Below are 23,709 nucleotides of genomic sequence, written 5' to 3'. Positions count from 1 at the left end.
TCAGTAGATGAATAGATAAAGAAGATGTGGTACATATACACAATGGAGTATTATTCAGCCATAAGAAGAAAACAAATCCTACCATTTGCAACAACATGGACGGAGCTAGAGGGTATTATGCTCAGTGAAATAAGCCAGGTGGAGAAAGACAAGTACCAAATGATTTCACTCATCTGTGGAGCATAAGAACAAAGCAAAAATGGAAAGAACAAAACAGCAGCAGAATCACAGAACCCAAGAAAGGACTAACAGTTGCCAAAAGGAAAGGGACTGGGGGAAGGGGAGGGGTGGGAAGTGGGGGAGAAAGGGAATAAAGGGCATTATGATTAGCACACATAATGTAGCGGGGATCACAGGGAAGGCAGTATAGCACAAAGAAGACAAGTAGTGATTCTATAGCATCTTACTACACTGATGGACAGTGACTGTAATGGGGTATGTGGTGGGGACTTGATAATGGGGGAAATCTAGTAACCACCACAATGTTGCTCATGTAATTGTATACTGATACCAAAATTTTTAAAAAACTGAAAAAGGAAAAAAAACACCCTCAAATACAGTCACTTTAGACTTTACAAATAAGCTGTATTCATTGGTTTGTTTTTAAGTCAAACACTGTTTCCTACAGAAACTCAAATGCACAGTTAATTCCTAGTTGATCCACATTGCTAAAATTGCATATGACTGCAAAAAAAACTCTAACAAATATGAGAATTTAAATCTATTGGAAATTTTCTCAACAAGTATTTTCTGGGGACAGATCTCTCACAGTGCCACCTGAGCCAGCCTATTCAAATTCATAAACAGCTGACAGCAGATCAGATTTTGGTCTAATGTACTAAGAGATGTGGAATCTTTAAAAAACAAAAAAAAGAACAAACAAAATAAACAGACTTATAGATACAGAGAACAATCTGATTGCTAGAGGAAAGGTGAGTAGGAGGATGAGAAAAATAAAGGAAGGGGATTAAAAGATACAAGCTTTCAGTTATAAAATAAATACGACATGGAGGATGGCGCCGTGAGTAGAGCAGTGGAAATCTCCTCCCAAAAACACATAGAGCTATGAAAATATAACAAAGAAAAATCTTCCTAAAATAGAGACCACAGGACACAGGACAACATCCAGACCACATCCACACCTGCAAGAACCCAGCGCCTTGCGAAGGGGGTAAGATACAAGCCCCGGCCCGGCGGGACCTGAGCGCCCCTCCCCCCAGCTCCCGGCAGGTGGAAAGAAACCGGAGCGGTTTTTTTTTTGGCGAGTGCTTTTTGGAAGCCTTAAAGGGACGGGCCCCTGTTGCTAGGGAGGCAGGGTGGCGGGACCAGTGAGCAAGTGCCTGGGACCGGCGCCTGAGGACAAAGAATATCCCGCATTTCTCCATGCGGAACCGGCGGGTGGGTGCCTGAGACCGGCGCCTGAGGAAGGAGGAAATCGCGCGTTTTTCCCCTTTTTTTTTTCTCTTTTTTGCGAGTGCTTTTTGGAAGCCTAAAAGGGACAGGGACCCCGGTGCTAGGGAGGCAGGGCGGCGGGGCTGGTGAGCAGATGCCTGGGACCGACACCTGAGGACAAAGAATATCCTGCATTTTTCCCTGTGGGACCGGTGGGCGGGTGCCTGAGACCGGCACCTGAGGACGGAGGAAATCGCGCGTTTTTCCCCTTTTTTTCTCTCTTTTTGGCGAGTGCTTTTTGGAAGCCTTAAAGGGACAAGGACCCCAGTGCTAGGGAGGCAGGGCGGCATGACTGGTGAGCGGGTGCCTGGGACCAGGGCCTGAGGACAAAGACTATGGAGCTTTCTTTCCCTGCGGGACCAGTGGGTGGGTGCTTTTTGGAAGCCTTGAAAGGACAGGGACCCTGGTGCTAGGGAGACAGGGCAGCAGGACCAGTGAGCAGGTGCCTGGGACCAGCACCCGAGGGAAAAAAAAAAAAAAAATCGCGTGTTTTTTCCTTTTTTTTTCTTTCTGTTCCCTCTCTCATTGTTGCTGTTGTTGTTTTGGTTTGGAGAGTGCTTTTTGGAAGTCTTAAAGGGGCAGGACAGGTCACTTAGACCAGAGGCAGGGAATCTGGGGATCTCTGGGCACTCTAACCCCCTGGGCAGCAGGGAGCACAGAGGCCCCTTACGGAGATAAATAGCCTCCCGGCCGCTCCCCCGCCAACCGGGCTCCACCATTTTGGAGGAACAGCCCCAGCCAGGCCAAGCCCACAGCAAGAGCGGAGATAAACCCCATAGCAACTGGGCAGGAAGCAGAAGCCCTGTCTGCGCACACCTGCCCAGCACAAGCCACTAGAGGTCGCTATTCTCCCAGGAGAAGGCCACAAACCAACAAGAAGGTAAGCTCTTCCAGCGGTCACTTGTACCAGCTCTGCAAACTATCTCTATCACCATGAAAAGGCAAAACTACAGGCAGACAAAGATCACAGAGACAACACCTGAGAGGGAGACAGACCTAACTAGTCCTCCTGAAAAAGAATTCAAAATAAAAATCATGAACATGCTGACAGAGATGCAGAGAAAAATGCAAGAGCAATGGGATGAGATGCAGAGAAAAATGCAAGAGCAGTGGGATGAGATGCACAGAAAAATGCAAGAGCAGTGGGATGAAGTCCGGAAGGAGATCACAGATGTCAGGAAGAAAATCACAGAAGTGAAAAAATCCCTGGAAGGATTTATAAGCAGAATGGATAAGATGCAAGAGGCCATTGAAGGAATAGAAGGCAGAGAACAGGAACGTATAGAAGCTGACATAGAGAGAGATAAAAGGATCTCCAGGAATGAAACAACACTAAGAGAAATATGTGACCAAGCCAAAAGGAATAATATTTGTATTATAGGGATACCAGAAGAAGAAGAAAGAGGAAAAGGGATAGAAAGTCTCTTTGAAGAAATAATTGCTGAAAACTTCCCCAAAATGGGGGAGGAAATAATCGAACAGACCATGGAAGTACACAGAACCCCCAACAGAAAGGATCCAAGGAGGACAACACCAAGACACATAGTAATTAAAATGGCAAGGATCAAGGACAAGGAAAGAGTTTTAAAGGCAGCTAGAGAGAAAAAGGTCACCTATAAAGGAAAACCCATCAGGCTAACATCAGACTTCTCGAAAGAAACCCTACAGGCCAGAAGAGAATGGCATGATATACTTAATGCAATAAAACAGAAGGGCCTTGAACCAAGGATACTGTATCCAGCACGACTATCATTTAAATATGATGGCGGGATTAAACAATTCCCAGACAAGCAAAAGCTGAGGGAATTTGCTTCCCACAAACCACCTCTACAGGGCATCTTACAGGGACTGCTCTAGATGGGAGCACTCCTAAAAAGAGCACAGAACAAAACACACAACATATGAAGAATGGAGGAGGAGGAATAAGAAGGGAGAGAAGAAAAGAATCTCCAGACAGTGTATATAACAGCTCAATAAGCGAGCTAAGTTAGGCAGTAAGATACTAAAGAAGCTAACCTTGAACCTTTGGTAACCACGAATCTAAAGCCTGCAATGGCAATAAGTACATATCTCTCAATAGTCACCCTAAATGTAAATGGACTTAATGCACCAATCAAAAGACATAGAGTAATAGAATGGATAAAAAAGCAAGACCCATCTATATGCTGCTTACAAGAAACTCACCTTAAACCCAAAGATAAGCATGGACTAAAAGTAAAGGGATGGAAAAACATATTTCAGGCAAACAACAGTGAGAAGAAAGCAGGGGTTGCAGTACTAATATCAGACAAAATAGACTTCAAAACAAAGAAAGTAACAAGAGATAAAGAAGGATACTACATAATGATAAAGGGCTAAGTCCAACAAGAGGATATAACCATTCTAAATATATATGCACCCAATACAGGAGCACCAGCATATGTGAAGCAAATACTAACAGAACTAAAGAGGGAAATAGACTGCAATGCATTCATTGTAGGAGACTTCAACACACCACTCACCCCAAAGGATAGATCCACCGGGCAGAAAATAAGTAAAGACACACAGGCACTGAACAACACACTAGAACAGATGGACCTAATAGACATCTATAGAACTCTACATCCAAAAGCAACAGGATATACATTCTTCTCAAGTGCACATGGAACATTCTCCAGAATAGATCACATACTAGCTCACAAAAACAGCCTCAGTAAATTCCAAAATATTGAAATTCTACCAACCAATTTTTCAGACCACAAAGGTATGAAAGTACAAATAAATTCTACAAAGAAAACAAAAAGGCTCACAAACACATGGAGGCTTAAAAACATGCTACTAAATAATCAATGGATCAATGAACAAATCAAAATAGAGATCAAGGAATATATAGAAACAAATGACAACAACAACACTAAGCCCCAACTTCTGTGGGATGCAGCGAAAGCAGTCTTAAGAGGAAAGTATATAGCTATCCAGGCACACTTGAAGAAGGAAGAACAATCTCAAATGAATAGTCTAACATCACAATTATTAAAACTGGAAAAAGAAGAACAAATGAGGCCTAAAGTCAGCAGAAGGAGGGACATAATAAAGATCAGAGAAGAAATAAACAAAATTGAGAAGAATAAAACAATAGCAAAAATCAACGAGACGAAGAGCTGGTTCTTCGAGAAAATAAACAAAATAGATAAGCCTCTAGCCAAACTTATTAAGAGAAAAAGAGAGTCAACACAAATCAACATAATCAGAAATGAGAATGGAAAAATCACAACAGACTCCACAGAAATACAAAGAATTATTAAAGACTACTATGAAAACCTATATGCCAACAAGCTGGAAAACCTAGAAGAAATGGACAACTTCCTAGAAAAATACAACCTCCCAAGACTGACCAAGGAAGAAACACAAAAGTTAAACAAACCAATTACAAGCAAAGAAATTGAAACAGTAATCAAAAAACTACCCAAGAACAAAACCCCGGGGCCGGACGGATTTACCTCGGAATTTTATCAGACACACAGAGAAGACATAATACCCATTCTCCTTAAAGTGTTCCACAAAATAGAAGAAGAGGGAATACTCCCAAACTCATTCTATGAGGCCAACATCACCCTAATACCAAAACCAGGCAAAGACCCCACCAAAAAAGAAAATTACAGACCAATATCCCTGATGAATGTAGATGCAAAAAGACTCAATAAAATATTAGCAAACAGTATTCAACAGTATATCAAAAGGATCATACACCATGACCAAGTGGGGTTCATCCCAGGGATGCAAGGATGGTACAATATTCGAAAATCCATCAACATCATCCACCACATCAACAAAAAGAAAGACAAAAACCACATGATCATCTCCATAGATGCTGAAAAAGCATTTGACAAAATTCAACATCCATTCATGATAAAAACTCTCAGCAAAATGGGAATAGAGGGCAAGTACCTCAACATAATAAAGGCCATATATGATAAACCCACAGCCAGCATTATACTGAACAGCGAGAAGCTGAAAGCATTTTCTCTGAGATCGGGAACCAGACAGGGATGCCCACTCTCCCCACTGTTATTTAACATAGTACTGAAGGTCCTAGCCATGGCAATCAGACAAAACAAAGAAATACAAGGAATCCAGATTGGTAAAGAAGAAGTTAAACTGTCACTATTTGCAGATGATATGATACTGTACATAAAAAACCCTAAAGACTCCACTCCAAAACTACTAGAACTGATATCCGAATACAGCAAAGTTGCAGGATACAAAATTAACACACAGAAATCTGTAGCTTTCCTTTACACTAACAACGAATCAATAGAAAGAGAAATCAGGAAAACAATTCCATTCACCATTGCATCAAAAAGAATAAAATACCTAGGAATAAACCTAACCAAAGAAGTGAAAGATTTATACTCTGAAAACTACAAGTCACTCTTAAGAGAAATTAAAGGGGACACTAATAAATGGAAACTCATCCCATGTTCCTGGCTAGGAAGAATTAATATCGTCAAAATGGCCATCCTGCCCAAAGCAATATACAGATTTGATGCAATCCCTCTCAAATTACCAGCAACATTCTTCAATGAATTGGAACAAATAATTCAAAAATTCATATGGAAACACCAAAGACCCCGAATAGCCAAAGCAATCCTGAAAAAGAAGAATAAAGTAGGGGGGGATCTCACTCCCCAACTTCAAGCTCTACTACAAAGCCATAGTAATCAAGACAATTTGGTACTGGCACAAGAACAGAGCTACAGACCAGTGGAACAGATTAGAGACTCCAGAAATTAACCCAAACATACATGGTCAATTAATATTTGATAAAGGAGCCATGGACATACAATGGCAAAATGACAGTCTCTTCAACAGATGGTGCTGGCAAAACTGGACAGCTACATGTAGGAGAATGAAACTGGACCATTGTCTAACCCCATATACAAAGGTAAACTCAAAATGGATCAAAGACCTGAATGTAAGTCATGAAACCATTAAACTCTTGGAAAAAAACATAGGCAAAAACCTCTTAGACATAAACATGAGTGACCTCTTCTTGAACATATCTCCCCGGGCAAGGAAAACAACAGCAGAAATGAGCAAGTGGGACTACATTAAGCTGAAAAGCTTCTGTACAGCGAAAGACACCATCAATAGAACAAAAAGGAACCCTACAGTATGGGAGAATATATTTGAAAATGACAGATCCGATAAAGGCTTGACATCCAGAATATATAAAGAGCTCACACGCCTCAACAAACAAAAAACAAATAACCCAATTAAAAAATGGGCAGAGGAACTGAACAGACAGTTCTCCAAAAAAGAAATACAGATGGCCAAGAGACACATGAAAAGATGCTCCACATCGCTAATTATCAGAGAAATGCAAATTAAAACTACAATGAGGTATCACCTCACACCAGTAAGGATGGCTGTCATCCAAAAGACAAACAACAACAAATGTTGGCGAGGCTGTGGAGAAAGGGGAACCGTCCTACACTGCTGGTGGGAATGTAAATTAGTTCAACCATTGTGGAAAGCTGTATGGAGGTTCATCAAAAGGCTCAAAACAGACCTACCATTTGACCCAGGAATTCCACTCCTAGGAATTTACCCTAAGAATGCAGCAATCAAGTTTGAGAAAGACAGATGCACCCCTATGTTTATCGCAGCACTATTTACAATAGCCAAGAATTGGAAGCAACCTAAATGTCCATCGGTAGATGAATGGATAAAGAAGATGTGGTACATATACACAATGGAATACTACTCAGCCATAAGAAGTGGAAAAATCCAACCATTTGCAGCAACATGGATGGAGCTGGAGAGTATTATGCTCAGTGAAATAAGCCAAGCGGAGAAAGAGAAATACCAAATGATTTCACTCATCTGAGGAGTATAGGAACAAAGGAAAAACTGAAGGAACAAAACAGCAGCGGAATTACAGAACCCAAAAATGGACTAACAGGTACCAAAGGGAAAGGAACTGGGTAGGATGGGTGGGCAGGGAGGGATGGGGGGGGAAGAAGAAGGGGGGGTATTAAGATTAGCATGCATGGGGGGAGGGAGAAAGGGGAGGGTGGGCTGCACAACACAGAGAGGACAGGTAGTGACTCTACAACATTTTGCTAAGCTGATGGACAGTAACCGTAATGTGGTTGTTAGGGGGGACCTGATATAGGGGAGAGCATAGTAAACATAGTATTCTTCATGTAAGTGTAGATTAAAAATTAAAAAAAGAAAAAAAAAAAAAAGAAAGAAAGAAAAGGGGGATTACTCCTAGACAGGATAAAACTATTGGTAAATCAAAGATCAACACATGCTTTAAATATCCTTAATGTTGATCACTTAAAGGGTGTCAGATGATCAGCTATGGAGGTACTCTTTTCTAATAATATTCCTTTCTCTTAATTAAAAAAAAAAAAAAAGCAGTTACTGTGTGCTGACCTCCAATGAGTTCTGCACAGTGGTATAGAGGGCATGTCAAAGTGTGGGCAAAGGGTCTGTTTGTTTCTATGCAGAAGATCAAGGCCTACCTTGGATACCCAGAAAATGAACTAAGATACGATATGAGGAGGAACTTCCGGCATCAGCACTCTCTGGAGGACTTGTGCCGGGGGATGATCATCAAAAAGCCTCCACAGGTATCCGGACGATGCTGTGGTTGTGGCTGCATCCAGCCCACCGTCTCCTGGACTTGCCATAGGAATGAGGAGGGAGATGTCTAGGCTGGCATGTGCATACAGTGAGACAACGAATTTGACTGGATCTGTACTGTTGGAACTCAACCAGGAGTTGGGAGGGGTGCAAGTTGTAGCACTCCAAAATCTCATGACTATAGACTATCTACGGTTAAAAGAACATATGGGATGTGAACAGATCCCAGAAATGGGCTGCTTTAATTTGTCTGATGGTTCAAGTACAGTTGGACAATATCCATCATATCACAGATAAATTTTCACAGATGCCTAGGGTGCCTAAATGGTTTTCTTGGCTTCACTGGAGATGGATGGTAATTACAGATTTGCTTTGTTTATGTCATTGTATTCCTATTATGTTAATATGTGTGTGCAAATTAGTTAGTAGTTTAAAACCTATACATACTTAAGGTACTATACAAGAAGATATGTCAAAGAAATAATCAATCCTCCCATGTTTCCTTCATATGCTACATCTATAGCTTTTCTTCTTCCTTCCTAATTACAACCCTTAAATAGAATTCGTGCCTCATATCGAATTTACCGAGTATCATAATTCCTCCAGGTGGTAAAGATACCTCGAGACAAGTGCTGGGCATAGAAGCCACAGGGCATAAATCTGCAAAGAAGTAAAAAGCTAACCTTTGCAAACAATATGGCTTCTCTCTCACTTACCAACTTTACATTTCCCTGTATGGCCCCGGAAGATGACTGGTTAGCCAGAGACGGGTAAGATTCCTCAAGGGAGGAACAACCTAAGACAGGCACAGTCGCAGGGGGGCCATCAGGTGAGAATTTGGGGATCAACAGAGGTGAGGCTCAGAACCTCACCCCCCCCTGCTTTGAGAGAAATCTTCTGCATCCGTGGATGTCTTGCTGCCCTTGTCTAGCCTGGATTAATACTTAGTCCATAGGCACACACCTGATCATCTGATCATCTACATTTGCCCTCTTACAGCACTAAACTATGTTTTCTACCTTTATCTTGCATCTACCTACCACTTCAGCATTTTATTAAAAATAAAAATAATAATAATAATAGGAGAAATGTGGGATCAACATATAAATCAAGTACAAAAATCAAACGAATATTCATATTTGACCTGATTGTTTATAGGTCATAATGCATGATCAAAACCGTAAGTTTCTGTGATGAATGCCCTTGTACTGTTCACCATGTAAGAATTTATTCACTCTGTAAGAATTCGTTCACCATGTAAGAACTTGTTCGTTATGCTTCAGAAGATTGGAGACTGACGAGAATTAGGCTTGAGATGGATTAATGATTGTACATTGAGCATTGACCCCCCTATACTGAATTTTATTGTTGTTAACAACCATTTGATCAATAAATATGAGAGATGCCCTCTCAAAAAATAATAATAATAATAATAATAATAATAATAATATACTTCTTGTAGAAAATTTGGAAAGCACAAAAAAAATAATGATGCAGAATGAAAATCATTCTGTAATTCTACTACTTAGAGGCAACCATTATTAATATTTCAGTGTATTTCCTTCATTTTTTTCCCTAGGCTTATTTTAACATGGATGAATCACACTGTTCTTTTCATCTTAGTCTTGTATCAAAATTATTTTTATATGTTATTAAAAGCTAATTGTTGGCCATGTGTTGGTGATTGTTGAAACTGGGTAATAGATACCTGAGAGTTAATTATTGTGTCCCCCTCCCTTTATATGTTTGTAAAAAAGAAAGGTAATTGTAAACATAATTTTAATGGTCATTTTTGTTCCAATGAGTGGATATATATTTTTAAGCATTCTCATGTAATTTATAATTTTTTGCTATTACAAATAAACTTTGTATTTATGACTCAAATTTAAATAAATAAATAAATAAATAAATAAATAAATAAATAAATAAGACATGGAGATGCAACATACAGCATATGGAATATAGTGAATAATATTGTAATAATTCTACATGTTGACAGCTAGATTTATCATGGTGATCACTTCAAAATATATACAAATGTTAATCACTATGTTGTACACCTAAAACTAATATAATATTGCATATCAGCTAGACTTTAATTAAAAAAGAATCTCTTTATTTGAAAGGATATTTGTACACTCATGCTCACAACAGCATTATTCCCGACTGTTAAAAGCCAGAAGCAACCCAATGTCTATAAACAAAATGTGACATATATACAACTGAATATTATTCAGCCTTTAAAAGGAAGTTCTGTGATATGCTACATCACTGATGAACCTTGAGGACATTATGCTAAGTGAAATAAACCAGTTACAAAAAGACAAATACTGTGTGATTTCACTCTTATGAGGTACCTAGGGTAGTCAAACACATAGAAAGTAGAATGGTGGTTACCAGGGGCCTGAGAGAGGGGGAAATGGAAGTTTTTGTTTAATGGGTACAGAGTTTTGAGTTTTGTAAGATGAAAGAACACTGGAGATGGGTTGTACAACAATGTGAATATACTTAACACTACTGAACTGTATGCTTTAAAATGGTAAAGATGTTATGTCTATTTTTCCACAATGTTTAAAAATAAAGAAAGGCATCTTCTGCATCTGTGGATGTTTTATTGCCCTTGTCTAGCTTGGATTAACACTTAGTCTACAGGCACACACCTGATCATCTAAATTTGCTCTCTTATAGCACTAAACTGTTTTCTACCTTTATCTTGCATCTACCTACCACTTCAGCATTTTATTAAAAATAATAATAATAATAATAATAATAAGGGAGAAATGTGGGATTCACATATAAATCAAGTATAAAAATCAAATGAATATTCATATTTGGCCTGATTGTTTATAGTTCATAATGTGTGATCAAAACTGAAAGTTTCTGTGATGACTGCCCTTGTACTGTTCACCATGTAAGAACTTATTCACTTTGTAAGAACTTGTTCACCATGTAAGAACTTGTTCATTACGCTTCAGAAGATTGGAGACTGACGAGAATTAGTCTTGGGGTGGATTAATGATTGTACATTGAGCATTGAGTCCCCTATACAGAATTTTATTGTTATTAACAACCATTTGATCAATAAATATGAGAGATGCCCTCTCAAAAAATAAAATAAAATAAAATAAAAATAAAGAAAGGCTTTAAAGAGGGCTTAAGATGGGAACTTAGAAAAAATAAGTAAATAAAAAAATTTTTTAAGTAGTGAAAGATGCATAAAAAATACTGGGTCATGGAATGACTGACTAAGAGAAACTATGATGAGGTAAATTTGTTCCCATTGGGGTCTCAAATATTTTGGACTCTACTAGACCACCTTGGGCCTACCAAGGACACAAAGAAAAGCTCATCATTGTCCCTTAAGCCCTCCTTTACTATCTCTGAGCTGTTTTGCACTAGTAAAATGCCAGGCTTATGTCATAAGGTGAGTATAAAATAAGAAAGCAAACAGGAAAATGCTTTGCAAGTGTTGGTGGGATCCTTGGTTATGAAGACTGCTATTGTTCTTTTCTTTGATCTCTGGTGAAAAAGAGAAGTGAAGAGAAAGCAGTATAGAAAGGAGGTTTGTAGCATCAAAGTTCCTAATGACTTCATAGCTTTACTTATGGCCATTCCAGTTAAGTTTTAAAAAGGAAAGACATACATAGGTATCTGAAGACAAAGAAAAAGCCAATTTACAATCAAACCTTCATAGGTACCATGTTCTACTTCATAACCTCAAGAACTGTGGAAACTCTTTTCACTCTCTCAGACTTTTGTACATTGCATTTAAAGACAGGAGTATGGGATTGGATCCTTCCTTCAAGTGACCCCGAGTCATGTGTCTCATACTAAATTGTGTGTCTCAATTTCACCCACGACTAATACTAGACTCAAGGATACAACTCTTACCCTGTGACCAATGGTTGTGTGTCTCAACAAAGTACAGGACACTATTGTACAGAACACTCAGGAAAAAGGCTGATACACTGTGCTATACACAGCCCACATGGTCACTCGTGTAGAGGAAGAGTAAACACCTCCCAGTGTGCTGAGGTGCACTAACCTAGAACACTGTGGCTCACGCTGTGCCTTAAATACCTCTACTTCTGCTCCTGCCAGCTTGGCACAGCCCAGGAGTTAATCCAAACTTGAGTTAAACCCAGGATCTTTAAACCAATCAAACTACATTTGCCATGGGGTAGCCCCTAATCCTGATGGTATGTATTTGAGAATCTATGGAAGAAAGAAGTTCTAAATATGAGCTGAAAGGAACCTTACCCCCAACCCCAAAATATGCCCAGTAAACACACACATACATGGTTACAGAGAGAAGAAACAAAAATCTGGGACAGAGGTTCACAATTTAATCCAATTGGAAGTCCAAGAACTACTAAAAGAATTTATACAACAAAAAGAAAAAAGCATGCCAACTGGCTTTTGCACCTCTACAACATAGGCTCTGAATTAACATTAACATCTGCTGAAATCTGCCACTTGGCAAAACTCCATAGTTTTAATTGGTACTGAAGCCCAAACTACAATTATACAGGAATCTCACTAAATTTGAACAAGATACCTCCCTCTATTCCTAGGAATATAGGAATATTTCATCCCCTTAATTGTACATCTTTATGAAGAATGGAACCCAAGGGTCAGCAAAATTGGCCAAACTGTGGGCAGTGATCATAGAACTGGATGCTTTAGTCAAAAACTGTCTCATTTACACATTTTTACAGACCCTTGGGTCATTGCAAATAGAAATAATTTCTTATCTAAAGCTGCCCCATTCGGGGTAAATAACTCTCAGAATCTCATGCTTTACTGATACCCAAAATATACAGTAGGGTCACACATATTCCTACACATACTACTAACACCACACTACAAGATCTCACAAAGACGCTTCTTATCACCTTTGGTGTTCCAAACAAAAAGGTCACATGGCTTAAACAAATTTAAATTCAATTAAATGAAACATGGAACATTTCAGTTGTCAAATATCAGAGTTGATTTATACCATAAAGAATCTGACTCTCATTTCTGATGTTTAACTACTGATGGCTTTCATTTTTTCTTCTCGGAGGATGCATTTTAATCTTTCCACATCATCAGAGTTCATTGGAGGAAATGCAGAACAGAATTAACCCACACAGAAGGTGCTGGAAATGGACCTCACTTGGGCAAAGCATATGTCCAAATTGTACAGATGAGAGGCTGAGACCAAAGGGGGCTAATGATCAGGACAAAGCATCTTGGCTGGCTGTAGTGGAAGGAACAGGAGCCCTGGGGCAAGGTCTCTTGGTTTATTCTCCTTTCCAGCATTGCCTGTTTTTGAGGGTCTTCTACATAAGAAGTCAGGAGGTCATATGGTATACTTCTAAAGGTTTTCATTAAAATGATAAAATACACGATGTTTTTAATTAAAAAAAAGAAAAATGTCCATATATATGCCTAGAAGAATATATACCCTTATACTAACTGTGGTCAATGTTAATACTAACCTATAAACTCCACAAAAGCAGAGATTTTTTCTTTTTGCTTGCTGCTCTCTCCATGGCACCAACAGTGATTTGGGAGCATAGTAGGTGTTTGATAAATCAGGATACCAGATGGCAGGATTGCCCAGAACAGCCCCATTTATGCCTACTGTCCTGGGGTCTGGCCCCTTAGTGTTCCTTTCCATAACTACTAATGGCTTTCAAACCCCAATACCTGAGAAAGCTGATAACAATCCCCATGTGTTCCCTCCTTTGGCACAGGTGGGAATCTAAAACACACAAGCCATTACCTTAATATAAAAAAAATGAAATAATAAAAAATAAAATATGCAAGCTCTGGCCCATACATGAGAACCCTAACTCCAGCCCAACCCCCAACAAAAATAAAAGCCAAAGTGAGTCACCTCTACTGTTCTCACAAGTCATTTTTGGACCTACTGGGAGCCTAGCCCTGCTCTCCCTAGAAAGGTTCACTAGATAAGTAATATAGCTTATCATGCCCTCTTAATGCATGTGTGGCACCATGTCTCAACATCTGTGTTGAGGACCCCCAAAACAACTCCCCAGTTCAAAGATTTGCATGAAGGACTCAGAGAATTCAACCTACAGTCATATTTCTGGCTCTAATTTATTACACTGAAAAGGACTGAAAGCAAAATCAGCAAAGGTAAATGGTACATGAGGCAATGTCCAGAGGAAATCATCTGCAAGCTTCCAACAGTCCCTTCTCACACAAGACACACTAATTCCTCCAGCAACAAGTTGGGCCAACACATACAAGTTGTTGTTTACCAGAGATTTGAAAATGGAAAAATGATAAAGATAATAATTTTTATTAGACTATATTAAGTTAATAATGTATGTTGTAATTTCTAGAACTGAAATGGTACAAAAGTATATAATGAACAGCTTAATACAGGATAAAAATAAAATAAAAAATATTTATTTTTTATTCATGTTTTACAAAAAAAACTGTCAGTTTTATGCAGCTTGCCAGATTAATTGGAGTCAAGTTGTTTATAACATCTTCCCATTTTCTTTTTAATGTCTACAGGATCTCAAAAAGTTAAAGACAGAATTACCATATGAACCAGCAATTCTACTTCAAGGTATACATCCAAGATAAATGAAAACATATATCCACACAGAAACATGTACATTAATGCTTTTAGCACCATTATTCATAAAAGCCAAAAAGTGAAACAACCCAAATGTCCATTCATGGATGGATGAACAATGTGATATATTCATTCAATGGAATATTATTCAGCCACAAAAAGAAACGAAGTAGTCATACCATACATACTACTCTACAACTTAGATGAATCTTGAAACCATACTAAGTGAAAGAAGTCAGATACAAATGGTCACATATCGTATGATTCTTTCTATGTGTATCCAGACTAGGCAAATTATATATAAAGAAACAGAAAGTAGATTGGATGTTACCAGGGGTTTGGAAGAAGAGGAGAATGAGGAGTGATTATTTAATGTGTACAGCGTGTTTTTATGGGATCATGAAAATGTTTTAAAACTAGGGAGAGCTAGTAGTTGCACAACATTGTGAATACACCAAATACTACAGGATTGTACACTTTAAAACTGTTAATTGCACGTTATGCGAATTTCACCTCAATAAAAAATAACAATGGAAGTAAAAAAAAGAATTAAAGTAATTCATCAAATTAATTTTAAAAAAAGAATAAAGATCATATGATCATCTTGGTAGTTAAAAAAAGAATCTGATATAAGTTAAAACACATTCATAAATAAAATCTGTTAGTAAACTAGTAACAAAAAGTAACTTATTTTACTTAGATAAAAAGAATGCACAAAAAAACACAGCTAATAAACATAAAGTTTCCCCTTGAGATCAAGAATGAACAAGGATAAAAAATTCAACAATATTACTGCAATAAATGTTTTCAATCAACTAGTTTTAAAAGACATACAGGATTAAAAAGGAAAAAATTAAGCTTTCATATTCACCAAATAATTGTGATGTATAAAATCTAAAGGAATTTACAGGTAAACTATTAGAATTAATAAGTGAATTTAGCAAGGTGGCTAGATAAAATGTCAATATAAAAATTATCTCTCTATATGTTAGCAATAAGTAAATAGATTATGAAAATTCATTTTATATTATAGATATGAAAATTCATTTATAATAGCACCAAAAATGTCAAATATCTAGGAATATTTTTTTTAAATATGTAAGACTTCTACATTAAAATGCAGTGATATACCATATTCATGAATTGGAATAGTTAAAATGTTAAATTATCAGTTCTTTCCAACCAGATCTATGGATTTAATGCATTCCCAATTAAAATCCTAGCCAGTTTTAGGGTTTTTGTTGTTGTTTTATTTTTTGTGTAACAGATAAGCTGATTCCAAACATTACAGTAAAATACAAAAGGAACAACAAAAGCCAAAAAAGTCTTGAACCATGATAAAATTAGAGAACTACCAGATAATAAGCCTTATTATAAAACCGTAGAAATTAAGACATTTGGTGCAAAGATAAACAAAACTAATGCATAATACATGCTACAATGTGGTTAAAAGCAGAAAGCATCGTACTACTTAGACAGAAAAAGTATAGTTCAATGTATATGAAATAACCAGAATGAATTCACAGAGTAAATCCAGAGTGACAGAAAGCATATAGATGGTTGTCAGGGATGGAAAATCAGAACTGTCTGTTTAATGGACACAGGATTTATTTTGGAGTGATGAAATGTTTTGGAACTAGACAGAGTTAATTGTTGCACAACACTGCAAATGCGCTAAATGCCATTAATTTTATGTTATGTGAATTTCACCTTAACTTTGAACATTATGACAAAATTGGTTTAAACTAGAAAAAGCAGCCATGAAATAATTAATGCAAAAACTGAACTGAGCATAAAGAGTTTAAATTTTTTTTCAATACTTTTAGAACAGAATAGTATTACCCAGAAACATACCCACATACATGGGACCACCTAATTCATGAAAAAAAGATGGCAGTCCAGTAAGGAAGGTGAATTGGACGTCTATATGGGAATAAACATAATCCCAACCTGTAACACCTTAAATCAATTCCAGATGGATTACAGATTTGAATGTGAAAAGTAAAATAATAGAGCTTTCAGGAAAACATCTTGGAGTAGATAAAGATTGCTTAAGACACAGAAAGCATTAACTGTAAAGAAGAAGACAAGGATTATATTATAATTATACTAACTTTAATATTATATTAAAATTAAGATCTTTTGCTCATTAAGACATCATTAAGAGTGCAATGACACCAAAAGAAGATATAATGAACTCCTACAAATAAAAACAAAACCCACAGACAAACCCAATTTTAAAGTGAGCAAAAAACAAGATTACCAACATATGAAAAGCAGACACTATAATAAGATATGGATAAAATAAGGTATGTATAAATAAGTATGTATAAAATAAGGGACAATAATGACATGACCACCTAGGCAGACCCAGAGATAACATTTGACAAGTCCCAACACCCTTTTGTAGTAAAAGCACTCAACAAATGAGGAACAGAAGGGAATGTCCTCAATATGATAAAGAGCATCTACAGAAAACCCATAGCTAACATAATATTTAATGGTGATAGTCTTTCTTCCTAAGATCAGAAACAAGACACAGATGTCTGCTCTCACCACTTCTATTCAACATTTCACTCAAGGTTTTAACCTAACCAGAGCAATTAAGCAAGAAAATTAAGAAGTATCCAGATTGGAAAGGAAGAAGTAAAATGATCTCTATTCACAGATGACATAACCTTATATTTATATAGAAAATCCTAAGAATTCTACTAAAAAACAATTAGAACTAAGAAACAAGTTCAATAACATTACAGGATACAAGATCAACACACAAAATAGATTGTATGTCTATATACTTGCAATAAACACCTAAAAATGAAATTAAGAGAACAATTCAATCTACAATACCATTAACAGAGTAATTAGGAATAAATTTAATAAAAGAAAGGCAAAATTTTACACTGCAAAGCATTGTTGTAGGAAATTGTAGAAGCTCTAAATAAATGGAAAGACATACCCTGTTATAATGGTCATGGAGCAAAAAACTTCATATTGTTAAAAATTGGATACTCCCCAAGTTGGTCTACAATTCAATACAATCCCTATCAAAATCCCAGCTGTCTTTTTGCATTACTTGACAAGTATGGAACCCAGAGTGGCCAAAACAATCCAAATGCCCATCCATTGAGGAATAATAAAAAAAAAGTGTTGTACCCAATACAATGGAATATTACCTAGTCACAAAAGGAACGAACTACTGATACATGTTACGACATGGATGAACCTCAAAAACATTATGCTATGTGAAAGATCACATATTATATGATTTCACTTGTATGAAATGTCCAAAATAGGCAAATCCACAGAGACAAGAAGTAAATTAATGGTTGCCAGTGGTTGCTGGGAGTAGAAGGAATGGACAGTTAAATTTGTTAAAGGGTATGGGGTGTTTTTTGCGGGGCGGGGAGTGGTTGATGAAAATGCTGTGAAATTAGATAGTGGTGATGGTTACACAACTCTGAATATTCTAATGATCTCTGAATTATATACTTTAAAATAAAGGATTAATTTTATGGTATGTGGATTACATCTCGATTATTTTTTAAAGTGGGCAAAACACTTGAACAGGTACATCACAAAAGAGAATAGACAGCACCTGAAAAGATGCTCAACTTTATTAGTGATCAGGGATATGTGATTTAAAACCATGATGAAATACCATTACACATCAACCAGAAAAGGACAGAAAATACCAAGTGCTGGTGAGGATACAGGGCAAGGATTAGCAAACTAGGCCCCGAAACCTGTTTTTGTAAATAAAGTTTTACTGGAATGCAGTCATGCTCATTCATTTATGTATTGTCTACAGCTTCTTTTATGCAGTAATGACAGAGCTGAATATCTGCCACAAGTCCATATGGCCTAAAATATCTATCTGACTCTAATATCTGGCATCCAACCCTTGATGCAGAACAACCAGAACTCTCAATGCTGCTAAGGGTGAAAACTGGTACAACCACTTTGGAAAACTATTTGGCACTATCTAACAAATTGAACATTACATACACTATATACCCTATATATTCGTTTCCTTTGGCTGCTTTTACAAATTACCATAGCCCTGATGGCTTAAAACAACAGAAATGTACCCTTTCACAGTTCTGGAGACCAGAAATCCAAAATCAAGGTGTCCCTTAAAGTGATCATAAGACTCAGAGTATTAAGAAATGTCTTCTGAATTATGCTGTCATTATAATTAGTATTAGTACCCAATTAAGCAAAATAGCATAAACACAATAAAATTTGTATAATTATTAAACATAAGCAAATTTTTATTGGCTTGATATCTCTTAGTGAGGTGAATGTGGCTTTTATTTTACAAATCTGTGCATTTACTGACAGTATTAGTCAATATACAAAATCAATCCCTTTCCTTTTTTTTAGCCCTGAGAAAGCTCATTTACGTAAATAAATAAGTAGGAATGGCAATCGTTTTGTTATGGCAAAATCACATACTTTGTTCTCCAGAGTTGCACACCAAAAATCCCACAGTAGTCTATTATTAAAAATTACTTTTAGTCATCTAAATATTTAGTCCAATTAACAACTACATTAGATCCCTCTTGAATTTTGTTGAAAGAAGGAACTAGAAACTTCCTAAACTGGAAAAAGACTTGTAGCCCAACGATTAGGGTCATTCACTTCATCAAGACGTACACCAATTTTCCTTCTATGCACCATACTGAGATTAGGAACTGAGAAGTATGCAAAGGAACCCAATTATACTGAACTACAGTTATCAAAAGTGTTTTTTTAAATTAATATTACGGTATTAAACGTTTCAATATTAATGCATTGGAAAAAACCAGCTGACAAGTCAAATAACATAATTTCAAAATAACAAGCAAAAACATGTCCAAATACAATAATGTGAATGCCAACATTTGTGATTTCTAGGGTGACAAAAGTGCATGTTAATACTACATGGTTTCTATTGATGACATAGTTACAGGTATTGCTAATATTACTACGGTTTATGATTACTTTCATAATTGATAGAGACAAACAATTACTTAGATGTTAAAATAAAGATGTGATTTTTCTTTCCCTCTTAGTTCATGGACCACCAGAATTCTAAGGTTAAGAACTCCTAGTTCACTGGAAGAAGGGACGGAGTGATGAGGGCCAGAGGCAGCAGGAGTTAAAACGTGAGGAGAGTAAGTGGGGAAGGAGGCCAGGTAGGAGGAATGGAAGGAGGGCAAACAAGAAATAAATGTACCTAAATCTCTGGACTCAGGCTAAACAAAAAAGCTTGGAAATTCACTGTCAATGCCATAGCTATTTCTATGGTGATTTGATATTAGTATTTTTAAGAAATTAGTTTCTTCCGCACCATTGTTCATGTGAAACCTTCATGAGATTATATATCAATGATACTTTAATAAAAAAAAATGTTTAACTATTGGGAATATTTTTTAAAAATTAATTTCTTCAGATGAGTCCTACCCACTAATCTCTTCCTCGGTTCCATAAAGCCTCACCCGGTTGCATTAACTGAAAATCCAATAACCACCATTTTCCACGGTCTTCCAGAAGGGGGAGTATAAATGATTTCTTCAGAAAATCTTGCTCTCGGTCCCCACCCACTGGATCCCTCTCCTTGATCAGGACTTCCAGGAGTCCTCGAACGGGGGGCGGGGGGTGCTCACCTGTCTTGGGAGCCGCCACCTGCTTCTCGCCGACCCTACCCTCAGCCCAGGGTCGGGTGTTGGCTGGGTGGCCCCTTCCGTCTACCGATCCTGGCGCCCTTGACCATTGCAGGCCAGGAAAAATAATCCCCTCCTGGATCCTTCTTTCTTGAAAGTATAGCTTTCTCGCTCTTGTCAGCGCCCTCCGAGGTCCCAGGCGCCAGCCCGGCCTGGCTGGGGTCGCCGCTCAGACGATGCCCGCGGAGAGCGGCCGGCTCTTCGCCTGCGGGCACTTTTCCTCTCACGGCCTCGCGTCAGGTCACCGTTATCCTTCCGCAGGCTCCCTCCGCTTCAGCCGCTGCTCCGCACAGACAAGCGCAGAAGCGGAACACGTGTCGGAGGGGCACTGCACATTCGATGACCTATGAAAAGTTCCTGAACCTTTCATGACCCCTGGAAGCTCCCCAGTGCGAGCATTCTGGGCTGGAAAGAGGGCCCCCCCCCCACGCCAACGCGCCCTCATCGATGATGAAGCATCGCGATGTTACCAGCTGTGAGGAGGCTCCAGGCTAGAAAGGAGCCACCTTCCCAGGTCTCACAGACGTCCCCACCCAGCCAAAATACTGGTACCCCAGCAAAGAAAGCCATTGAGGGGAAACTTCTCTAGGAAGCAAGATGGTGCCAGCCTTCACCCGTCCCAGGCTTCTATTTTTCTGTCTCTGTCTGCTGAGCATCTTCTCTGCCTTTGAGTTCTTTCTAGTTTGTACTTTGAATCACCCCCAAGAGATCCAAAAAGGGAAAAATATATAGTTGTCTCTTACTGAGCACACCAGTATTGTTTATAAAAAAAACTTCCAGAAAAAAAGAATATCCTGTTAAGGAACTTTAATCTGTTCATTTATAAACAAATATGTTCCCAATGCTTATTTGTGGTAGCCACCATAATGATGCATAAGATTCACAGTCCCTGAAATCACAGGAAATACTTGTCAAAAAGTAAATACACTAGCAATTATAATATGAGTATGTTAGATGACAGGAGAAGAAAACAGATATTGAGGACTGTAGGGCAGGGGCTTCTGACCCCGACTCGGGGAATTATATAAAGCTTTTTAGAGAATCTTCAAGGCTGAAATATGAAAGATAAATAGGGAGGGGTTTTCTAAGCCAAGAGCATGGATAGAGAAAATTCCAGGCAGAGGCAACAGCATATAGAAAAGCCTAAAGATAAGAAAAAGCATAGTTCATGAGGGACAAGAAAGCAATTCAATATGGCTGACTGCAAGGAAGGAATGAAGCAATGAAGAACATAGGCTCTGGAAGTCTATTATCCAAGTTCCAATCCCAGCTCCGCCATTTACCATCATTAAGAAGCAGAGAGAAGGCAGCTCATGACTTTGATAAGCCATATGAAGGGCTTTATCCTAAGATGGACAGAGAACCACTGGGAGGAGAGGATTGATGTAACCAGATTTCTGTTTTATAAATATTGATCTTTTCCCATAAACAAAATCTGAGGGAATTCATCACCACCACACCTTCCTCACAAGAATTACTAAAAGGAGTTCTTCAAGCTGAAAAGAAAGGACACTAAATTAGTAACCAGAAAAAAATGGATTAAAGACTTAAACATAAGACCTGAAACCATAAATCTCCTAGAAGAAAATGTAAGGGAAACACTCCTTGATATTGGTATTGGCAATGATTTTTTGAATATGATGACAAAAACACAGGCAACAAAAGCTAAATGAAACCAGTGAGACTACATCAAACTAAAAAGCTTCTGCAGAGCTAAGGAAATAAACAATAAAATGAAAAGGCAGTCTATGTAATGCAAATGATACATCTGGTAAGGGGTTAATATATAAAATATATAAGGAACTCATACAACTCAAAGGCAGAGAAACAATACAATTAAAAAAATGAGCAAAGAACCTGAATAGGCATTTTTTCCATAGAAGATGTACAAATGGCCAGTAGGTACATGAGAAGGTGCTCAACATCACTAATCATCAGGAAAGTGCAAATCAAAGCCATGAGGTATCACTTCACATCTGTTGGATGGCTGTTATCAAAAAGACAAGAGACAACAAATGCTGGCAAGGATGTGGAAAAAAAGGAACCTTTATACACTGTTAGTGGGAATGTAAGTTGGTATAGCCATATGGAAAACAATATGGAGGTTTCTCAAAAATTAAAAATAGAACTATCTTATGACCCAGGAATTCCACTCCTGACTATATATCCAAAGGGAACAAAATCAGTATCTCAAAAAGATATCTGCACTCCTATGTTCATTGCAGCATTACTCACAATAGCCAAGATATGGAACAAGCCTAAATACCCATCTACAGATGAATGGATAAATAAAATGTAGTATATCTTCCCAGTCACCACATAGGTAGGTCACTGGGACAGTAGTACAGCACAGAGAATACAATGAATGATTCTATAACATCTTACTATGCTGATAGACACTGACTGCACGGTGGGGATGGGGGTGAGGGCTTGATAATGTGGGTGAATGTTGAACCACTGTTTTGTGTATGTGAAACCATCATAAGATTATTTATCAATGATACTTTAATTTTAAAAAAAGAAAAGAAAATATAGTATATATGCACAATGAAGTATTATACCACCTTTAAAAGAAAGGAAATCCTGCCAGATACAGCAGTATGGATGAACATGGAGCACATTCTGCTGAGTGAAATAAGCCAGATGGAGAAAGACAAATACTGTATGATCTCACTTATATGTGGAATCTTAAAAAAAAATTTTTTTTCATTTCACAGAAACGGTAGAATTGTGGTCGCCAGGGACAAGGGCATAGGGAGATGTGGGGACATGAAGTTAAAGGGTTCAAACTTTGTTATAAAATGAATACATTCTGAAGATCTAATGTACTGCATGAGTACTATGGTTAATAATATGGTATTTAATACTTGAAATTTGCATTCTCACCACACACACACAAAAAAAGTTAACTATGTGAGATGATGGGCATGTTAATTAACTTGTTCCTGGTAACCATTACACAATGTATATCAAATAATCACATTGTACAGGTTAAATACATACAATTTTATTTGTCAATTATTCTTCAATAAAGCTGGAAAACATATACAAAGAACTCCTAAAACTTGACAATAAGAAAGCCAACAACCAGATTAAAAATGTGCTGAAGGCCTTAATGTATACCTCAAAGCATACAGAGAAAATATACAGTCGGCAAGTAAGCATATTGCAAAGATGCTCCACATCATGTCATCAGGGAAGTGCAAACTAAGATAAGATACAACTACACATGCACACCTATTAGAATGTCCAAAATCCGGAACATGAGCAACACCAAATGCTGGTGAGGATATGTAGCAATAGGAAATCTCATTCATT

This window comes from Manis javanica, chromosome 7, assembly GCF_040802235.1.
Source record: "Manis javanica isolate MJ-LG chromosome 7, MJ_LKY, whole genome shotgun sequence".
NCBI lineage: Eukaryota > Metazoa > Chordata > Mammalia > Pholidota > Manidae > Manis > Manis javanica.
The sequence above is the reverse complement of the archived record's forward strand: the minus strand, read 5'-3'. Positions refer to the sequence as shown.